Raw genomic sequence first — 18,762 nt, forward strand, 5'->3', positions numbered from 1 at the left:
GTTCAAATCCCAGCAACCACATGGTGGCTCACAACCATCTGTAACAAGATCTTCTGGAGTGTCTGAAGATAGCAACAGTGTACTTACATATAATAAATAATTAAATCTTAAAAAAAAAATTGAAGTAAGAGAGGAATCTGTTCCCCTGGTAGAACCCTAAGCAAGGAGCTGCCTTCTAATGGCAGTGCACTTGCCCATGGCTGACTGTGGGCTGTTTCTGTTCAGTAGCCACAGTGGTTGGTCCCTAAGCCTTAATGAAGTTCAGTATTAGCAACATGGACTGAGTAAAGTTGTGTCTAAGCACATTGTCCCATAGACACCCATGACAAGGGTTTTGAAGGTTTTCATTTTAGTTCTATTCTGAGCATTCATAGACTGAGTCTGAGGGAGGATGAACGAGTACCACTCCCACTAGAACATTACCATTAGGGTGCTGCAACAGCTCATTGGTCAAGAGTGTCAATGGGTCTTACAGAAAACTTGAAAACTGGGAGAGGTTCCCAGCACCCTGGTTGAGAGGTTCACAGCCACTAACACTGTAGATACACAATAACCCAACATTCCTTGGACAACTGCGTTCACATATACAGGTCACCACAAGAACACATATGCATGAACAGACATAGTGATACATACAATTTAAAATAATAAACATAAAATTTAAAGTGATAATATGCTTATAATAATTTTAATATAGTATATTTATAAAAATTACAAGATGTCCAACTTACAATAGAAAATAGTAATATAATACTAAAATTTTACTCAATTTGTGTGTTTGTTTACTGCTTTTAACAGGATACATATGATCCTATGACTCTAGCCTCTATCAATGGGTCAAAGATGTAGCTATGAGACCATAAGAAACTCTGGTTTGTTTATTGACTATTGCATGCAATACATACATAGAAAATATATAGAAAATAATATTTGTTTAAAAAANAAAAATATAGAATCCACTGTTTCCCTGCATGGATGAACACATCAACTGTGCTGATAAGCTACAAAGAAAGCATCCAGCAAGCTCAGGGGGCTTGGGCNGCAGTGCTGGGGGGATGGGTGCATCTTACCCTGCACTGTCAGGCTGAGATGTCTTTCTACCACTGTCACNCAGAAGGTATCTGAGCAAGGCTGAAGAGGGTTAGCCAACCAGGAAGGGCTGTGAGGGGAGGAGAGAGGGCAAAGGTTCAGATGCAGGGGGGTGCCTGTGACAGGGGAGAGGGCAGGGCAGCTGGGACAGTGAGNAACAGCCATGGAGAAGACCAGGGGACACAGCAGGGACAGGGTCAGGAGCCACTTTGTGAGGACTCTCCTTTCCCCAAAGACACAGAGAGTCACTGCTGGAGTGTGGGTGTCCCAGGAGCTGGTGCCCTCTGAGGACAGCTGTGACTGCTAGGCTGACAAGCAAGGACACCTTAGAGTCTTTGTAGGAGTTCACTGTGGAAGAAACAACAGAGAGCAGTGTGGTCGAAGGAATCAAGACTCTCAGTCTGTGGGCTCAGAAGGCAGAGCACAGTGGGCTTCCTGTAAGCTGGGGGTCTGCAGGGGATAAGTTACATACTCAGGCCTGGGCTGTGCATGAGGGGAGGGGCTATCAGCAGAGGAGGCAAGAGCTGCTCCCACCACAGGGTTTGGAGGAGCTATCTGGGGTTTGAATGTTATTGTGAGAAACCTTCCTGGCCCAAAGCTGGCCTTAACCTGACCCTAAGCCTCAATCTCCCAAAGATTGAGATTGAAAATATTTGTCAAGATGCTAAGTTTTCTTTCCACTTTCCTTTTTAAATGATAAAACTACCGGTATGTATGGGAACTGGGTGCGTGAGATGTTAGACAGCTTGTCTAATGGATAGGAATCCTATCCATTAGACAAGCTGTTCAGTCATCCACATCAGATAAACCAGGAATGGTGGTGTCTGCCTGAATGAAATTCAAGAACTTTGATATTCCCCAGCACTTGGGAGGCAGAGGCAGGCAGATTTCTGAGTCCGAGGTCAGCCTGGTCTACAAAGTGAATTCCAGGACAGCCAAGGCTATACAGAGAAACCCTGTCTCAAAAAACAAAACAAAGCCGGGCTTGGTGGCGCACGCCTTTAATCCCAGCACTTGGGAGGCAGAGGCAGGCAGATTTCTGAGTTCGAGGCCAGCCTGGTCTACAGAGTGAGTTCTAGGACAGCCAAGGCTACACAGAGAAACCCTGTCTTGAAAAACCAAAAAAAAAAAAAAAAAAAACAAAACAAACAAACAAAGAACTTTGGTAGTGGAGAGTCGGAGGATCAAGGTCATATCTAGACATTTATAATGTGGAGGTCAGACTGAGATACATGAAGACGTCAAAAATCAAATGAAAATATAAGACAGAGTGATGTATGTGGACCATATTAGTGGTCAGTAGACTAAGAGAAGGCGATTCCAACCCAACCCAGGCCACTCTGGCATAAAAAGTAAGTCCAAGCTTAAAGAATAAATGGAAGGCCTTTAGCAGTGTGCTGGCTTGCGTGCATGTTTGTGTTTGTGTTTGTGTGTGTGTGTGTGTGTGTGTGTGTGTGTGTGTGTGCCTGTATGACTGAAGAGTATTGAAGGAAGGTGTTGAATTCGCCATCCTCCTGCCTCAATGCTTGAGTTGCTTTTTTTTTTTTTTTGACAAAGAGGAAGAAGAGATTTGCTGAGCAATGGAGGGATGGGATCCAGCACCCAAGTAAAGACTGTGAGCTTAGACATGAGCTGGGTCTAGCGGTGTCTGCAGAAGCTATGAGTTGATGGCTTCCTCCGTGAAGAAGAAATTCATCAAGGATTCTATAGATTGGTCAGTGGGTAAAGTCACTTCCTCCTGAGCTTCATAACCTGAGTTAGATCCCCAAGTACATAATGTTAAAAAATAGAATGAACTCCTAAAAATCATAATCTCTTTCTCCCTCTCCCTTTCCCACTCTCTCTGTCTGTCTGTCTCTGTCTCTCTGTCTGTCTCTGTCTCTGTCTCTGTCTCTGTCTCTGTCTCTGTCTCTGTCTCTGTCTCTCTCTCTCTCTCTCTCACACACACACACACACATTCACATGTAATACAATAGAAAGTGCAGAATAAGACTTCATGCATGTTGTGAGGATCTAATGAGTAGCCACTGAGGCATATTTGCTATATTCTATGACTCTTATTTTATGTTCAGTGTAGGGATAGGGGAGGGATGTGGGGTGTGAGGGGTGAGGTGGGGTGGGAGCGAGCCCAGCCTCTAGCAGCATCTGGCTGTTCATGAAGCAAGTGATCAGGAGAGACAGCCTTCCCAAGCTGAAGGGTTCCAGCCACCAAAATTCCAAGCTGAGGGAGTTGGGAAATCCAACTCAACAGACTCAAACACTTTAAAGATCTTTTTAAAGCCTTTCTTAAATATTTCCCTGATAGTAAAAGAACTAATCGACTTCCCAGTCATAGAAGAACGAATCCCAGTTCCAAAAGCTGATCATCTTCTTGGACTGGCCACCCCTTCCTGTCCCCAACAACCCAACTAAAGCCAAATTCCGTTCCTTCTGCCCTTGGCTACCTCCCCTCTAACACAAAACCTCCAATGTTTGCAGCCACACTACATACAAGCTCTTTCTTACAAAATCTCCTAATTTGCAAACCAAAAAAATCAATGAACAGCACTGCAAATGTATGTGTACCCTTGCCTTCCTGGTCCCATTCCCATATCATTATCTAATATTACATAGTCATCTATGTAAGCCCATTATTCCATTTAAACAAAGATTCACTTTCGAAGAATCCACAGAACCCTACTGGATGGTAAGTTACCCTAATGTCTGGGGACTCAAGCATCATTGTTTAATGTCCCACGTTCAACCCCACATCCTCTCTAAAGGAATCCCACATGGTACAGAAAGTCCAATGAGCACTATTCTGATTTTTTTTTCTCCTCAGCATAAGGCTGTATAGACATCCATCCTTACCTGTACTTGAGGGAAAGTGACCTCTTGTTAGTCTCTCCTGGTGCACTGCTGCTGATGGACTCTTCCAGAGCTATTTATGGATGAAAACAAATCTCTCTTGCAATTGCATCCTTATTTCCTGGCCACACTCTCACCTGTTCTGTGAAAATTGAGTCTCTCCAGTTCTCCAATATATGCTACTAGATAGCATCTGTTCACTGATATAAACAGACTACAGGAGCGCCTAAGTGAGTGAGAGCATCCCTAGTGTGCCCTGGGCTGTTTTCCAAGCTGCAGCGAAGATTCCTACTTGAGGTGAGGACAGTACTGCTTTTCAGATGTTTGGACTTTGACACCTGGACCAACCCTCTAGATTTACAGGAGAATAAACTGCACTCCAGAAAGGAGAATGAACTAGAGAAACCAGGAGTTCTTGGAACAAGACCAGAAGGGACACTTGGCTCTTGTTATATTTCCTGGAAGCCATTAACTAACATAGTTCTAATCAATGTTTACTAGCAGCCCATATCAAGACTTGGGGAATTGAAAGAAGTAAATCTACCTCAGTGTCTGCTTCCAACGTTTAGGGAATGCAGGGTATGGTGGTGTATATCTGTAGTGCCTGTGCTGGGGAGGCAGAGGCAGGTGGATCTGTATTGTATGGCAGCATGATCTACAGAGAGTTCCAGGCAGGCCAAGGCTGCTTGGTGAGAAGAGGTCTTTAAAGAGCTGAAGTCAAGCATCACCATACCCTGATCCACCTTTCAGTTGTTACTAAATTGTCCACGGAGGGTCCTGAAGTCTGAGAGTTGTACAATTTCCCATCTGGCAATTAGAAGGTAAAGTGTTGTTCAAGCAAGTATTTCCAGAGCAGTTGACAGTATCCTTATTCCTACAAACCAAATAATAAATAGACTAACAGACCAACCAACCAACCAACCAACCAACCAACTGTCCACTAACCAACCTACCTACCAACCAATTGACCAACCAACCAATTAACCAACCAACCAACCAACCAACCAACCAACCAATCATGAATAGTCTTCTTAAAGATAAAGAGTACAGTGTTATCAATCTGTTTCAGGTAAAACATCTTGATGATCACCATCTGAGTGATTGGAAGATGCCTCCAAACACATTTGGGGGAAGAGAAATGATGGCTCAGGGAAATGTAATAAAATCAGACTTTACTGAATGGAGTTAGGCGTCATTTTAGTTTTAATTAGGGCATTTTTTGTTGTGATTTCTGTTTTGTTATGAGAGAGGGTCTCATGATGTAATACAGGTTGGCCTATCATTCCTCTGTATCAGAAATGATCATGAACTTCTGATTTCTCTTCCTAAATGGGTGCTGGGATCACAGGTGTATTCTGTTTCCTGGGGTTTCTGCAGGGATCTAAGGCTTCATGTGTGCCTGGAAACAGAGACACAGCTGGGATTATAAATGTATATGTGCGCGCGCACACACACACACACACACACACACACACACACACACACTCATTCACATTGTACTTGTTTTCGCTATTTCAGCCACACTGGCTTCCTGCTTGCTTCTAGGATTTCCCACGTTCTCCTGGTCCAGATACTTATCCCACGGCTGGTTCTGTTTTTAGAACACTTCTCTCTCGTGAGTTGAAAAGCTCCCTCACATCTTTCAGTCTCGAGGCACAACCTCAGCCTCAATCTATAGCAACAAACTGTTCGTTCCTAGCCCACTTCCTGTCTTAGCTTGTTTCAAAATAACCCTTATCTCACAGAGAGTGATTTTGCTACCCATTCTAGGTTGAAATAACAAGACCTATAGTACATTGAGTTAAGGAAAATAAGCTCATAAAATATAACCTATTTCTATTTTTAAACATGTGTGTGTGTGTGTGTGTGTGTGTGTGTGTGTGTGTGTACAACTGTGTGTGGATATGTGCAGATCCGGGTGAGATGAGGGTGTATGGAGTCTTCTTCTATCATTCTGTTTTTACTTTTGAGTCAGGATCTCTCTCTGAACCAAAGCCTCATGAGAATTTTTTTTCTATTGGACTGGAAGCCAGCCATTTGCATCTCCTGTTCTTCACTTGGAAAGTGGAATTCTGATGTTCTGGGTGTGGTGTCTTCTTATATGGGTGCCTGGATACTCAGGCTAGCAGCAAGTACATCTAACTCCCGAGCCATTTCGCAAGCATTATGACTGTTTCTTTAAGTATGGATAGTAGAAAAAATAAAGCTGTTTATATAATTTTTACTGTGTTTATATTGGATAATGCTGGTCTTGAAGTACAAAATATCTATACAGATCATTCAGGGAGAATTTGGGAATGCTAAACAGGGAGGTCAGAGAATGGGGGATCCCAGCATTGAAGTTAAACTTTATTCTTTTTGAGGTTTGCTTGGCTGGATTTTTGCTTATTTTATGGATTTTTTAGATGAGGTGTCACGTAACCCAGGAACCTCAAGTTTATACAGGTAAGGTTGGTTGTAGAGTCTCACACTTCCTGCTCTGGAGGGTCAGATTTCAAGCATGCACCACCATGTTTGTTTTCTTCACTGGATTCTTTACTTCTAAGCTTTAAATAGTTCAGTAGAAATTAGCATAGTCTTAGCATGTTTGAGTTTTATTCTTGTATAACGTGGCGCTATAGTCCTATCCTTGGGTTGTTTGCTTGTGTATTTGCAGACAGGTTCCTGCTATCTCACACCAGCTATCTCCCTGCCAGGGCTCCTGGGCAACCACACCCAATGGAAGCATTCAGACCTGAAGAACCAATCCTAGGACTCCCAGTAAGGACCTTGGCTCAGTTAACCATATCATGTCAGTTTCTTCATCTGATCCAGGTCCCATGGTGACCTCACATACATACATTAGATGAAACTGAATGATTACATGAACATGTGATTTTGAGCCAATTGAAATGATTTCAGGATAAAGAGTTGAACAATGACCACAAGGGAAATAACCAATCCAACAAGATCTGTATCTCCTGAGGCTACTGTAAAGCAATTAGCTTCAGGCTGGCTGCCCTGCCCACAGTGTCCAGGTGACTTAATCTTTCCTTGAAATTCCAGGATGATGAGGCTGCTGCAAGTATGTCTGGAAGATTTAACCCGAGGAGGTGGTTGTTGACACTGTTAGAAGGAACAGTGAAAACTAAAGGGACCTTCGCTGTGGACTGGAGCAGACAGGCCTTAAAGCCCCTCACCATGAGCACTGGAGCCTTCTGCTACTCCAGCTCAGTCAGCACCAGGTCCAGAGAGTCTGTCCAAGAACTAGAGGTCAACATTTGCACAAAAGTATATTTTTAGCCCAGCATACAGGTGCACACCTTTGACCACAACAATGGGAGGCAACTAAAGAACAATTAGAAGGTCAAAAGCATCTTATACTGCAATGTAGTTCATGGCCATCCTCAATACAGAAGACCCTGCTTAATCTGCCCCACTACACACACACACACACACACACACACACACACACACACACACACTAATTCACAGAAAAATTTGTTTAATATGTATCTCAAGTCTGCAGTGCTCCAAGCACAGACTTGATAATTCATCAACAATTATTTTTTAAAATATCAGCTCATTTTGGCATGCTTCACAAAAGTAGAAGATATAAAAAGACAGGTATCTAGCATCAAACTGAGTTTCCTTTTTTTGTTTTGTTTTGTTTTGCTTTTTCGAGGCAGGGTTTCTCTGTATAGCCCTGGCTGTCCTGGAACTCACTCTGTAGACCAGGCTGGCCTCGAACTCAGAAATCCACCTGCCTCTGCCTCCCGAGTGCTAGGATTAAAGGTGTGCGCCACCACGCCCGGCTTCAAACTGAGTTTCCTAATGAGGGTGTGCACTTGGGAACTCGGCGAAGAACTGGATGACTGGTGTATTTACAGCTTTGGACTGTGACGCTTTAGAAAGGGTTAAGAGGGCCTGGTGAGCTGAGGTAGATTCCTAGAACCCATGTAAAGGTAGAAGGAAAAAAAACCAGCTCCATAAAATTGCCATGGAATCTATAAACACACACACACACACACACACACACACACACACGCACACGCACACGCACATGCACACACACGCACAGGTGCACACGCACACACACACACACAGAGAGAGAGAGAGAGAGAGAGAGAGAGAGAGAGAGAGAGAGAGAGAGAGAGAGAGAGAGACCAACACCACCACTACCTCTCGCTACCACCCAAAAATTAGATAAGCTAGTAGTGAATCCCCTGGAAATTTGATAAAGAGACATGAATGTCATCCATCTTCAAGTTCTTACACAGCAGTGGGTCCACATAAAAGGATGGGAGAAACATAGGCAATGCGAATTCATTGTTTGGAATCCAGCTAAGAATCTCTCATGTGGACTGTACATAAAACTGCCTTGTGGCTGGGCGGTGTTGATACACGCCTTTAATCCTAGCACTTGGGAGGCAGAGGCAGGCGGATTTATGAGTTAGAGGCCAGCCTGGTCCACAAAGTGAGTTCCAGGACAGCCAGGGCTATACAGAGAAACTGTCTCAAAAACAAACAAACAAACAAACAAACAAAAAATGACTGCCTTGTTCAAAAATCCTGACACGGGAATGTGAAGATAAAGTGGGTACTTTTCCAACCTGACATGATTTCCCCTTTGCCAGTCCCCTTATGGGGAAGAGATATTTTGGGGAAAATGAAAGTAAAGTTAATCATGGATGAAAAAATGGAACGAGCAGCATTTTATATAGGAGCTGCTGATGAGTTATATGCAGATAAACTTTCATGGATCAAGGATGAGCCTGTGTGGCTGAATCAGTGGCCCCTACCTCAGGAAAAGATACAGGCTTTAGGACAATTAGTAGAACAACTGCAATTAGGGCATATTGAAGAATCTAACAGTCCATGGAATACTACCATGATTGTCATGAAGAAAAAAATCAGGTAAATGGAGAGACTCTTACAAGATCTTAGGGCTGTTAATAAGTCAATGCATAATATGGAAGCTTTACAGCCCGGACTCCCATCCCCAATTGCTGTTCCAGAGGATTATTATGTTATAGTTATAGAATTAATGAATTTTTTTGTACTATAAAATTACAACCAGAACATACAGAAAGATTTGCTTTCAGCATTCCCTCTGTTAATTTTCAAAGGCCATCTCAAAGGTATCAATGGAAGGTTCTCCCGTAGGGTATGAAAAATGGCCTCACTCTTTGTTGGAAATGTGTGAATCAAGCCTTAAGATCATTAGGGCTAAGTATAAAAAGGCTTTTATTTTACATCTCATCAATTACTAAGCCATGCTTTATTTATCATTAATCACCTTAATACAGATGATAAAGGCTTTATTCCTATGCAAAAACATTGGGCTCCCCTATAGCAGAATATTACTCCTTTAGTAATGTGGAAGGATCTTTTTAATCACCTCAGGAAGAGGATATGCATGTGTTTTTCTACAGAAGGCAGAAACCCCAATCTGCACCCCAGACAGACTTATTCAACCCTTCCACCAAAAAACCTCCATCAAAAACCCAGAAAAGAAAGAAGCAGGAGAAGGCAGAAGAAGTAATGAGGATGTGGGTTCTCGAGGCAGGGGGGTAAGGATTCCACTGTGACATACAGAAACAGACACAGAGGCAGTTTGAATCTGAGTGCATTTTGCAGCTCTCAAGCAAGGGTTTTTATACATAGAGAAACAGGTGTTACAGCTCTGAAAAGTAGGATCTGTGTGGCATCTAAACATCTTGTGAGATTGAGAGGGTATGGGGGGCAGTGCTGGGGTGATTGTCTTGCCTCAGTGGCAAGTAACCTCATCAACAGTTTCTAGACCCAGCGTGCTCAGTTTAGTCAGTCCTGACAGGACACACCACGCAATCCCAAATCGTAACTGAAAGCTAACTAGCTCCACTGACATATGAGAGATCCCATGAAGGCCCAACACAAAGCCTTGCACATTTGGGTAGAGAGTGGACACAGTCTTCTACGTTTCTTCCAATCTAAGAGAAACAGGACAAATATCCCTTGTGCAGAAAACCTTGGTACAAGGAGTTTCAGAGTTAGATATTTCTGAAAACTTTAGAATGTTTGTACATAGCTAATATCTTATTCATGAGACTCAAGTCTAAATATGAATTGATGTAGCATTCATATGCATACACATTACATACATAGCTTAATGGAAAATTTATTAACACGGTATTTCTGCGCATGAAAATTTCATGCTGATGAATTTTCCAGGTGAATTATCAAGTCTGCGCTTAGAGTGCTGCAGAATGAAGTGTTTTAGATTGGGCAAGTTCAACCTGTGGCTCACAAATCAACAGCAGCAGAAGTGCTCCAAGTCCCACCATTACGTGTGGTCTCAGTGTGCACAGGGATCCAAGACTTGAATAAAGGGAAAGCTGTGCCTGGAATGGAGCAGTGAGACTCTGACAGGCACACACAATGTGTCAGCTGACATTTCCTAGTGAGCAGCCTCCTTCAATAACTGCACACAAAGAAAATAAACCCTGAGAACTCTTCTCTGTCAGGGCTGCAATGTAATTTGGAATGTAGATCTCCACCTCCCCCCCCTTCCCCGGAAAGATGGAAAAACTCATGTGCATCTATCATTTGCAGCAGGAAATTAGTGAAAGTATAGGACACCTTCCTTTAAATTCTTGAATTATTGAATTATCCTTATTTGTATGTGTGTGTGTGAGAGAGAGAGAGAAAGAGAGAGACAGAGACAGAGACAGAGACAGAGAGACAGAGAGCAAGCTTACAATGGCCTATGTGTAGAGTGGATAGTGTTGGCATCAGGACCTCCCAAACCTATGACATCACATAGGCAACAGTGCAACTGTAAGACCCCGAAAGGAGGAACTCCCTCTGGTCCGGAACTCTCTTGGGTCCCCAGAAATTCGAGATACACCTTTTACACACCTTGCTGTAATTTACATGAGGTACTTTTATTTAACGAGGCCTCGGGCCGACTCGTATCTCACGCAGGAGACAGAGGAGTCGACCCCGACCCTCAGAAGTAAGGGGTTTTTGTAGGGTTAGGGTTGGGGGGGGCAGGGAGAGCTTGTGCAGCCACCAGTGATTGGCTCATTTGAACATACAATGCAACAAGATAGTACGCGTGCGCCAGCCAGAGTGGCAGAATTCCAGAGGCCGGGGGCCTAGTCTGGGGCACCTCTGGTCAGTGTGTGACCCTGAGTGAACCGGGGTGAGATGCCTCCTTGGCAGAGTTTATGAGCTAACCTTGACAGCCCCAGCTGGCTCTGGCACTCCTTTCCCTTATCTTCATGGTCTTGTTAGTCTTAACGGCCGGGTGGGCTCCGTAAAGTCTGGACTATGTCTTTTTACAGTGTTCGGCCTTGAGCCTTTGAATATTTCTTTTAGTTTCAAACATAGGAAGATGGGTGCCTGGCTGGGGCAACTGAGATAATTGCCTAGCTAGCTGTCAGGTGGAGGAACAGAAGACCTTCAGCTGCCCTAAAAGAACAAAGGCTCTTTACTAGCCACATTCCTAATGATCTAGGGAACAGGTTTTGGGGAATTTTTTAAAATTTAGGGCTCTACACAACCTGCAGACCTGTTGCCAAGGCAACAGGCACCATATTTCCAGAACCCACTTGGCTCACCTCCCACCTTTACCTGTGTTAAGTCATTTTCCATATAAATAAGGGGAACGCTCCCCCTTCTCTCTCTTTCCCCTTCTCTTTCTGCCACCACCATCCTCTCTCTCTCTCTCTCTCTCTCTCTCTCTCTCTCTCTCTCTCCCCATCTCTCTCTCTCTCCCCCCCCATCTCTCTCTCCCAATAAATCTCTCACACATGTAACTGTTTGGGCCCAGTATGCTGTGTTCTGATGAGAGCCACTATTTTAGCACATCAGATAGGACAGTTTGTGAGAGTTAGTTCTCTTCCTCCATGTGGATTCCCCAAGATTAAACTGGCTTGGCAACAAGTGCTTTTACCAACTAGCCATGTTACTGGCCACCTAGCGCCTGTTTTGTAAAGGGCTGTTACCATAAATATTTTCAGGTCAGTACCCTAAAAGCAAGTGTTCATTTGCAAGCACCTCAGTCAGTTTGAAACTCAGTGTGACCCAGCACTCCATGTCCTTCTGTAGAAGAATCAAAAGGATCTACAGAAAAGAGGGAGAAATAGAGAAAGAACACTCAATAGTTTCTTACAATATTGTTTTTAAGTTTGTCATTTCTTTCCCATTATTCCTTTTTGGCTCAATGTCAGTTTAAAACTGGGCTGTGGTATGTGCAAGACATGCGCTTTATCACTGTGCTCCAGCCCCAGCCCTTCTTTGCATTGTTTCTTTTGTAGGAGCTCCATAGCTTAAGCAGAGCTTCCATTACAGCTACAGAACTTAGAACAGGTAACAGTGTGACCTTACCCCATCCTATTCTTCTGTAGAAGCAGGTAGTGTATCTGATGGCCATGAGAAACACATGGTAGAATTAGTCTCTTGACGCAGACTAATTCTATAATCTCTTGACTATACATTCTCTACCCAGTAGCAGCAGGGAGAGTTCCTGTCTTGGTTACTTTTCTAATGCTGTGAAGTGACATGGTGACCACAGCAACTTACTGAACAAAGATTTTATTGGAGCTTATAGTTTCAGAGGGTGACTCAATGAGCACCATGTTAGGGAGCCTGGCAGCAGACATGCAGGCATGACTCTGGAAAAGTAGCTGAGTGCTGACATCTAATCCACAAGCAAGAGAAAGAGAAGAATATGGCATGGGTTTTCGAAATCTCAAAGCTGACCCCAGTGGCACACCACTTCCAACAATGTCACACCTCCTAATCCTTCCCAAACAGTTCCAGCAACTGGGCACCAAGCATTCATATATATGAGCCTATGGGGACCATTTATATTCAAATTTATATTACAATTTTCATTGGTATCAAATTAGCAACAGTTTTAAAACATCATAAAGCACCAGACAGGGAGATTAGTGGCCACTGTTTTACATCACCTATCCTCATTCAGAGGGGCATAGTGGTTATGTTAGCCTCTACCCTCAAAGAAAACAAGTCCAGGGGAAGCAGGGCCAGTCACCACTCCTCCCTCCCAACAGGGCATGTGAACAGGGCCAAGAGGGATAAGAAAGCAATGGGAGATATGACTGTCAACACACCCATTTTCTGGTATCAGTAGATGTCACAGCTGTTGAGTTTTCACTTATATACAAGACAGAGATAGTTAGATAAGATGCTAGTTGGAATTTGCTTTTTTTTTTTTTTTTTTTTTTTTGGCTTTTCGTAACAGGGTTTCTCTGTATAGCCCTGGCTGTCCTGGAACTTACTTTGTAGACCAGGCTGGTCTCGAACTCAGAAATCCTCCTGCCTCTGCCTCCCGAGTGCTGGGATTAAAGGTGTGCGCCACCATGCCCGGCTAGAATTTGCTTCATTTTATCTGTATTCCCTGCTGCCTTCAAGGCCAAGCAGAGAGCTCATCCAAACCCAAGCCTAAAGACACAAAAGCATCTCATACTCATGCATTAAAAACAGCAAGACACTGAGATGAGTTTATGTTCACGAATTAAGGGTAAGGAGCTGATTCTAGACCTACAAATAAAGGCAGAGGGACAGAAAGGTGATCCTTAATTCATGCCTGGAGTCGCAGGAGCAGGGGGCACTTCAAACACCTATATGTGAAGGGCTGAGGTGGCAAGAAGCTGGTTCTATATTCATGCATGAAGTCAGGGGGCAGGGGGCTCTTCCTACAACTTTGCATTTATATGCCACACCCTTGGAAAGAGAAGGAAGTGTTAAGTGACAGTGTAACTCCAAATGGTCATTTGGTTGAAGGGAAAGCTAAATTCATTATCCTTAACATGGCAGAACGAGGCTCTGTGATAACAGTCTGGTAGCAGTCCCCACCTGTGTTTCACCCTATACCACCCAGAATCACATGAGGAAGTCTCAGTTGAGGGCATCGACTAGAACTGACCGGCCTTGGCCAGAGGCGTGCTCATTGAGATATGTTTCCTTGTTACTTGACCCAGTCCACTGTGGACTGCATGATTTCCAAAGCAGGGGTCCAGGGCCGTATGAAGGTGGAGGGAGCTGGCTGAGAGCAAGGTAGCAGGTGGCATGGGTCCATTCATGTCTTTTTTAGTTTGACTGTGGGTCTGGCATTATCAGGCACTTCTACGTTCCTGCCTTGTCTCCCCTGCAATAATTGACCATAATATGGAATTGTAAGACATAGCTGAATTCAAAAGCACTGCCAGCCAATCAACTGTCTAACTTTCATAGACTCCATTAGCTAGAAACAGTTCTGGGGTTTATGGCTAAAAGATGCTAAGTTCAGCTCTGAACAGAAGGCTGCAGCTGCCTGTGAAAAACCCAGATGGAAAAAACAAAACAAACCAAAACAACAAGAAAATTCCAAACAGTAGTTCACACCTAGATCTGAATCTCTGCAGAGGTCTGACTCTAATAGATATTGGATGGGGTTCCCAAGGAAGGAGGAGATTATGTCAAGAAAGGGATGGCAGTAAATGAAATACTAGGAGATGACTACCAAAGAAGATGAAGAAAGAGGACAAATTTGATGAACAAGTGCACAAGAGTAAGAGGGCCAAGAGAAAGGCCTCAGTCCTCGGCAGAGAGAAGGAAAAGAGAATTATAGGAGTGATGGATTGGTCTGTGGGATCTAACCCTACAAAAGATCAAGTCTGAGGACTGAGAAGAAAGCACTGAGGTAATTCTGAACTCATCCCTCATGGCTTCCTGGGACCACACACTCTTATAGGACACAGTAGATGTCCCTGCTTACAGTTCACTTACCATGGCTTTCATTACCTGAAGTCAGACACAACTGGAAGACATTAAATGAAGTAGTCCATGAGTCAACAAGTTGTAGGTTTTGGTTGTAAGCTGCTCTGTGTAGGGTGCTGGCATGTCATCCTGGCCTGTACCTTCTTGTTGAGATGTGAGTCACTCCATTGTTCAGCATCATCGTGGAGCATGTGCCATACGGGATGTCAAAACTGACTACTGCAGTATTGCAAGATTTATATGTCCCACCTAGCATAACCTTGCATTCCAGAAGTGTCTACCAGCATTCCAGAAGGTTCTCTTCACAGAGCGAGGCTACTGTGTAGTATTCATAAATATATTGGTCCATTACATTGGTTTATTTATTTATTTATTTATTCATTCATTCATTCATTTTTATTTCTTTTTCCACTTACTATTTCTTATACTTTAAATATTTTATTTTTTATTTATTCTTTGGTAATTTCATACAAAAATACAATAAATTTATATCTTATTTGCTTCCCATCCTACAACATTTTAAGACTCTTCCCCATGCCCTAAATGTTTTAGGACTACCCCATTCTCCTTCCACTTCAGGTCTTTTGTTTTGTTTTGTTTTGTTTTGAAGACAAGTTTTCTGTGTGTGGCCTGGATGTCCTGGAACTGGCTCTGTATACCAGGCTAACCTCAAAATCAAAGATCTGGTTTCCTCTTCTTCTGAATGCTAGGATTAAAAGCATGTGTCACCATGTCCAGTTTCTATGTTTTTTTTTCTTTTTTTCTTTTTTTTCTTTTTTTTCCTGCTTACTGCCTTAAACTTACTTTCTTCTTATTTTTAATTAGATATTTTCTTTATTTACATTTCAAATGCTATTCCAAAAGTTCCCTATAACCTCCTCTCGCCCTGCTCCCCTACCCACCCACTCCCACTTCTTAGCCCTGGCATTCCCCTGTACTGGGGCATATCATCTTTGCAAGACCAAGGGGCCTCTTTTAATAACCTAAAGTCTAATCATTATCCATTTGCACATGTATAGAAGGCCATCATCTGAGAACAGGCAGCCTAAGTAATTGACTCTCCTTTCCTAGGTAAGGATCCTTTACATGCCTAAATGTTCAACTAGCCATGAGTTTCAGGAGTCTCTACTTAGCCATGTTGGCTTGATGTTGTAGGTTCTTCCCAAGGACCTTGGACCTTCCTAGTTGTGGGTTCTTGGCCAGGATTACAGGACCCCTCTCTCCTTTTCTTGATAGTATCCTTTGACAAACCAAAAGTTTGCCTTTTGATAACATCAATGTAATTATTTCAATTATTTATGCTTCCAGTGGTATTGCTAAGAATCATTTCCTATACCTATTCCTGCCCCCCTTTTCCTTGCCCCTCCTCTTTCCCTCCCTGGTCCTCCCTCCCTCTAGTCCTTGAGATTATTTTGTTCCCTGTTCTATGTAGGATTGAAGCATCTACACTTGTTCTTCATTCTTTTTAAGCTGCATATGGTTTGTGGGTTGTATTATGGGTATTCTGAGCTTTGTGGTTAAAACCACTCATCAATGAGTACATAATGTTTGTTCTTTTGTGTCTGGGTTACCTCACTCGGGATGATATTTTGTAGTGCATGCGAATTTCATGAAGTTATTGTTTTTAACGGCTGTGTAGTACTCAATTGTGTAAATGTACCACAATTTCTGTATCCATTCTTCTGTTGAGGGACATCTGGGTTGTTTTCAGCTTCTGGCTATTATAAATAAGGCTGCTATGAGTGCAGTATAGTGTCCTTATTATATGTTGGAGCATCTTTTGGGTATATGCCCAGTAGTGGTATAGCTGGGTCTTCAGGAAAAATGGGGGTGGGGGGGCAGGAACAGGTATTAGAAGGGATTGGAGAGAAGTACAGTGTGTCAGGAAATTGAATAAAAACATGTAGAAGAGGAGGTTGGGGAGCTGAGGACAGGACAAAGTACCAGGCTCCAGGGAAGTGAGAAGCTCCCAGGAGCCAATGATGATAACTTTATACAAAATACCCAACAGAGGAGAGATAGAACCTGAAGACACCACCTCCAATAGACAGGCACAGCCCCAACTGAGGGATGGGGCCACCCATGCATCTCAAAAATTTTAACCTAGAAATGTTTCTGTTCAAAGGAAAGACAGGGACAAAAAACGGAACAGAGACTGAAGGAAAGTCCATCCAGAGAGCGCCCCACCAAGGGATCCATCCATCCTATCTGCAGACACCAACCCCGAATGCTACTGCAGATGACAAAAAGCACTGTTGACAGGAGCCTGATATGGCTGTTCCCTGAGAGGTTCTACCAGCACCTGACCAATACTGATGCAAATACTTACAGCCAGCCATTGGTGTGAGTGCTGGGGCCCCAATGGAAGATCTAAAGGAAGGACTGAGGGAGCTAAAGGAGATTGCAACCCCATACGAAGAACAATATCAACTAACTGGACCACCCAGAGGTCCCAGGGACTAAACTACAAACAAAGAGTATACATAGAGGGAGCCAGGATTCATATGTAGCAGAGGATGGTGTTCTCCTACATCAGTGGGAGGGTAGGAAGGCTTGATGGCCCAGCATAGGGGGATGCTGGAGGGATGCAGTGGGAATAGGTGAATGGGTGGAGGAGCTCCCTCATAGAGGGAAAGGGGAGGTTGGAGAGGGGGAATGGGATAGGGAAGGGGTGACCAGGAAGGGGGATATCATTTGAAATGTAAACAAATAAAATGATTAAAAATAAATAAATAAATTTCTGTCAGGAAAGGGATGAAATAAAAGCTATGGCTATAAAAAAAATCATTTCCTGATCCATAGCATTGAATGTCATACTTATGATTGATCTTACTTAAAAAGATAAACTCTTCCTTGCATGACAAAAACAAAATAAAAATTAAGTAAAAGGTACGATAAATGTTTGATAGATCAGTGGTAATGAGAAATAAATGTGAATTTCTGCCTTTATTACACGAATACACATTTTTATATAACCTCTTTTTGTAGATTTTCTTTAAGAAATACATACAATACTTATTTTGGGTATTTTCCCAACATACTATTTTTATTAAGTATTTGGGAATTGCATTCAATGCAAACTTACCACACTTGCTTCCCATTCTTTCCAGGTCCACACTCCTACCTTTGTACCCAAAGGAAGGAAGGAAGGAAGGAAGGAAGGAAGGAAGGAAGGAAGGAAGGAAGGAAGGAAGGAAGGAAGGAAGGAAGGAAGGAAGGAAGGAAGGAAGGGAGGGAGGGAGGGAGGGAGGGAGGGAAGGAAGGAAGGAAGGAAGGAAGGAAGGGAGGGAGGGAGGGAGGGAGGGAGGGAGGGAGAGAGGGAGGGAGGGAGAAAGGAAGGAAGGAGGAAAGAAAGAAAGAAAGAAAGAAAGAAAGAAAGAAAGAAAGAAAGAAAGAAAGAAAGAAAGAAAGAAAGAAAGAAAGAGAAAACACAAAGTCCAATTTGTGTTGCCCACATAGCCATTGGAGATTGGAGCGTGGTCAAACTCAGTGGCCAGCCCTAAAGAACATGAAATCCTCCTCGTACCCCTGGAAGCCATCAATGGTGAGTACCTGCACTTCAGCATCTCTGTTACAATGTTTAAGGCCTTTTTTCAGTAGCTTCATATCTGGCCTGTATATTGTTGGGGTTGAGGGAGTCTGTCACAGAAACCTTCCATGTCTCTCACTCTCAGTTACGAGTCTGCAGTCATCTATCCCACTGCAAAATTAGTTTCCCTGCACACAGCAGCAGAGACAGCGCAGATCGAGGACTTCATGGTTTCCAGAGGCGGTGAACATCAATGTGGTGCATTGTGGATCTCGGAGGTCTTTCTAGGAGACTTCACCCAGAAATCAACCATTCTTCATCTCAGATATCTTGATGCTCAGAGTCAGGGTGATCCTGTGGTTGGGCAGCCTTTCCAGGGGTAGGACCTACACAAGCTCCAGGCTGCTATGCACCATCTTGTTCATGATGGCCGCTGTTCAACTGATATCTCAGGCTAAAATGTGTTTGTGGCACATAGGCAGCTCCTGGATGGAAGGTTTCCTCGCCCCAGCAGGGTGAGCAGCTTGAGAGGCAGCAACAGCAGCAGA

General features: G+C 43.4%; 1 protein-coding gene across 2 annotated transcripts in view; it reads right to left on the minus strand.

Annotated features, from left to right (window-relative positions):
• LOC110332279 (hepatitis A virus cellular receptor 1 homolog) overlaps positions 1-1,148 on the minus strand; it is a 42,132-nt gene extending 40,984 nt beyond the window's left edge. For both annotated transcript variants that reach the window (XM_021213416.1, XM_021213415.1), the window contains exon 1: positions 1,071-1,148. The gene's annotated coding sequence lies outside the window, so the exon portion shown is untranslated. The remainder of the gene's footprint in view (positions 1-1,070) is intronic.
• Between the last annotated feature and the right edge of the window lie 17,614 nt (positions 1,149-18,762).

This window comes from Mus pahari, chromosome 14 (genome assembly GCF_900095145.1).
Source record: "Mus pahari chromosome 14, PAHARI_EIJ_v1.1, whole genome shotgun sequence".
Classification (NCBI taxonomy): Eukaryota; Metazoa; Chordata; class Mammalia; order Rodentia; family Muridae; genus Mus; species Mus pahari.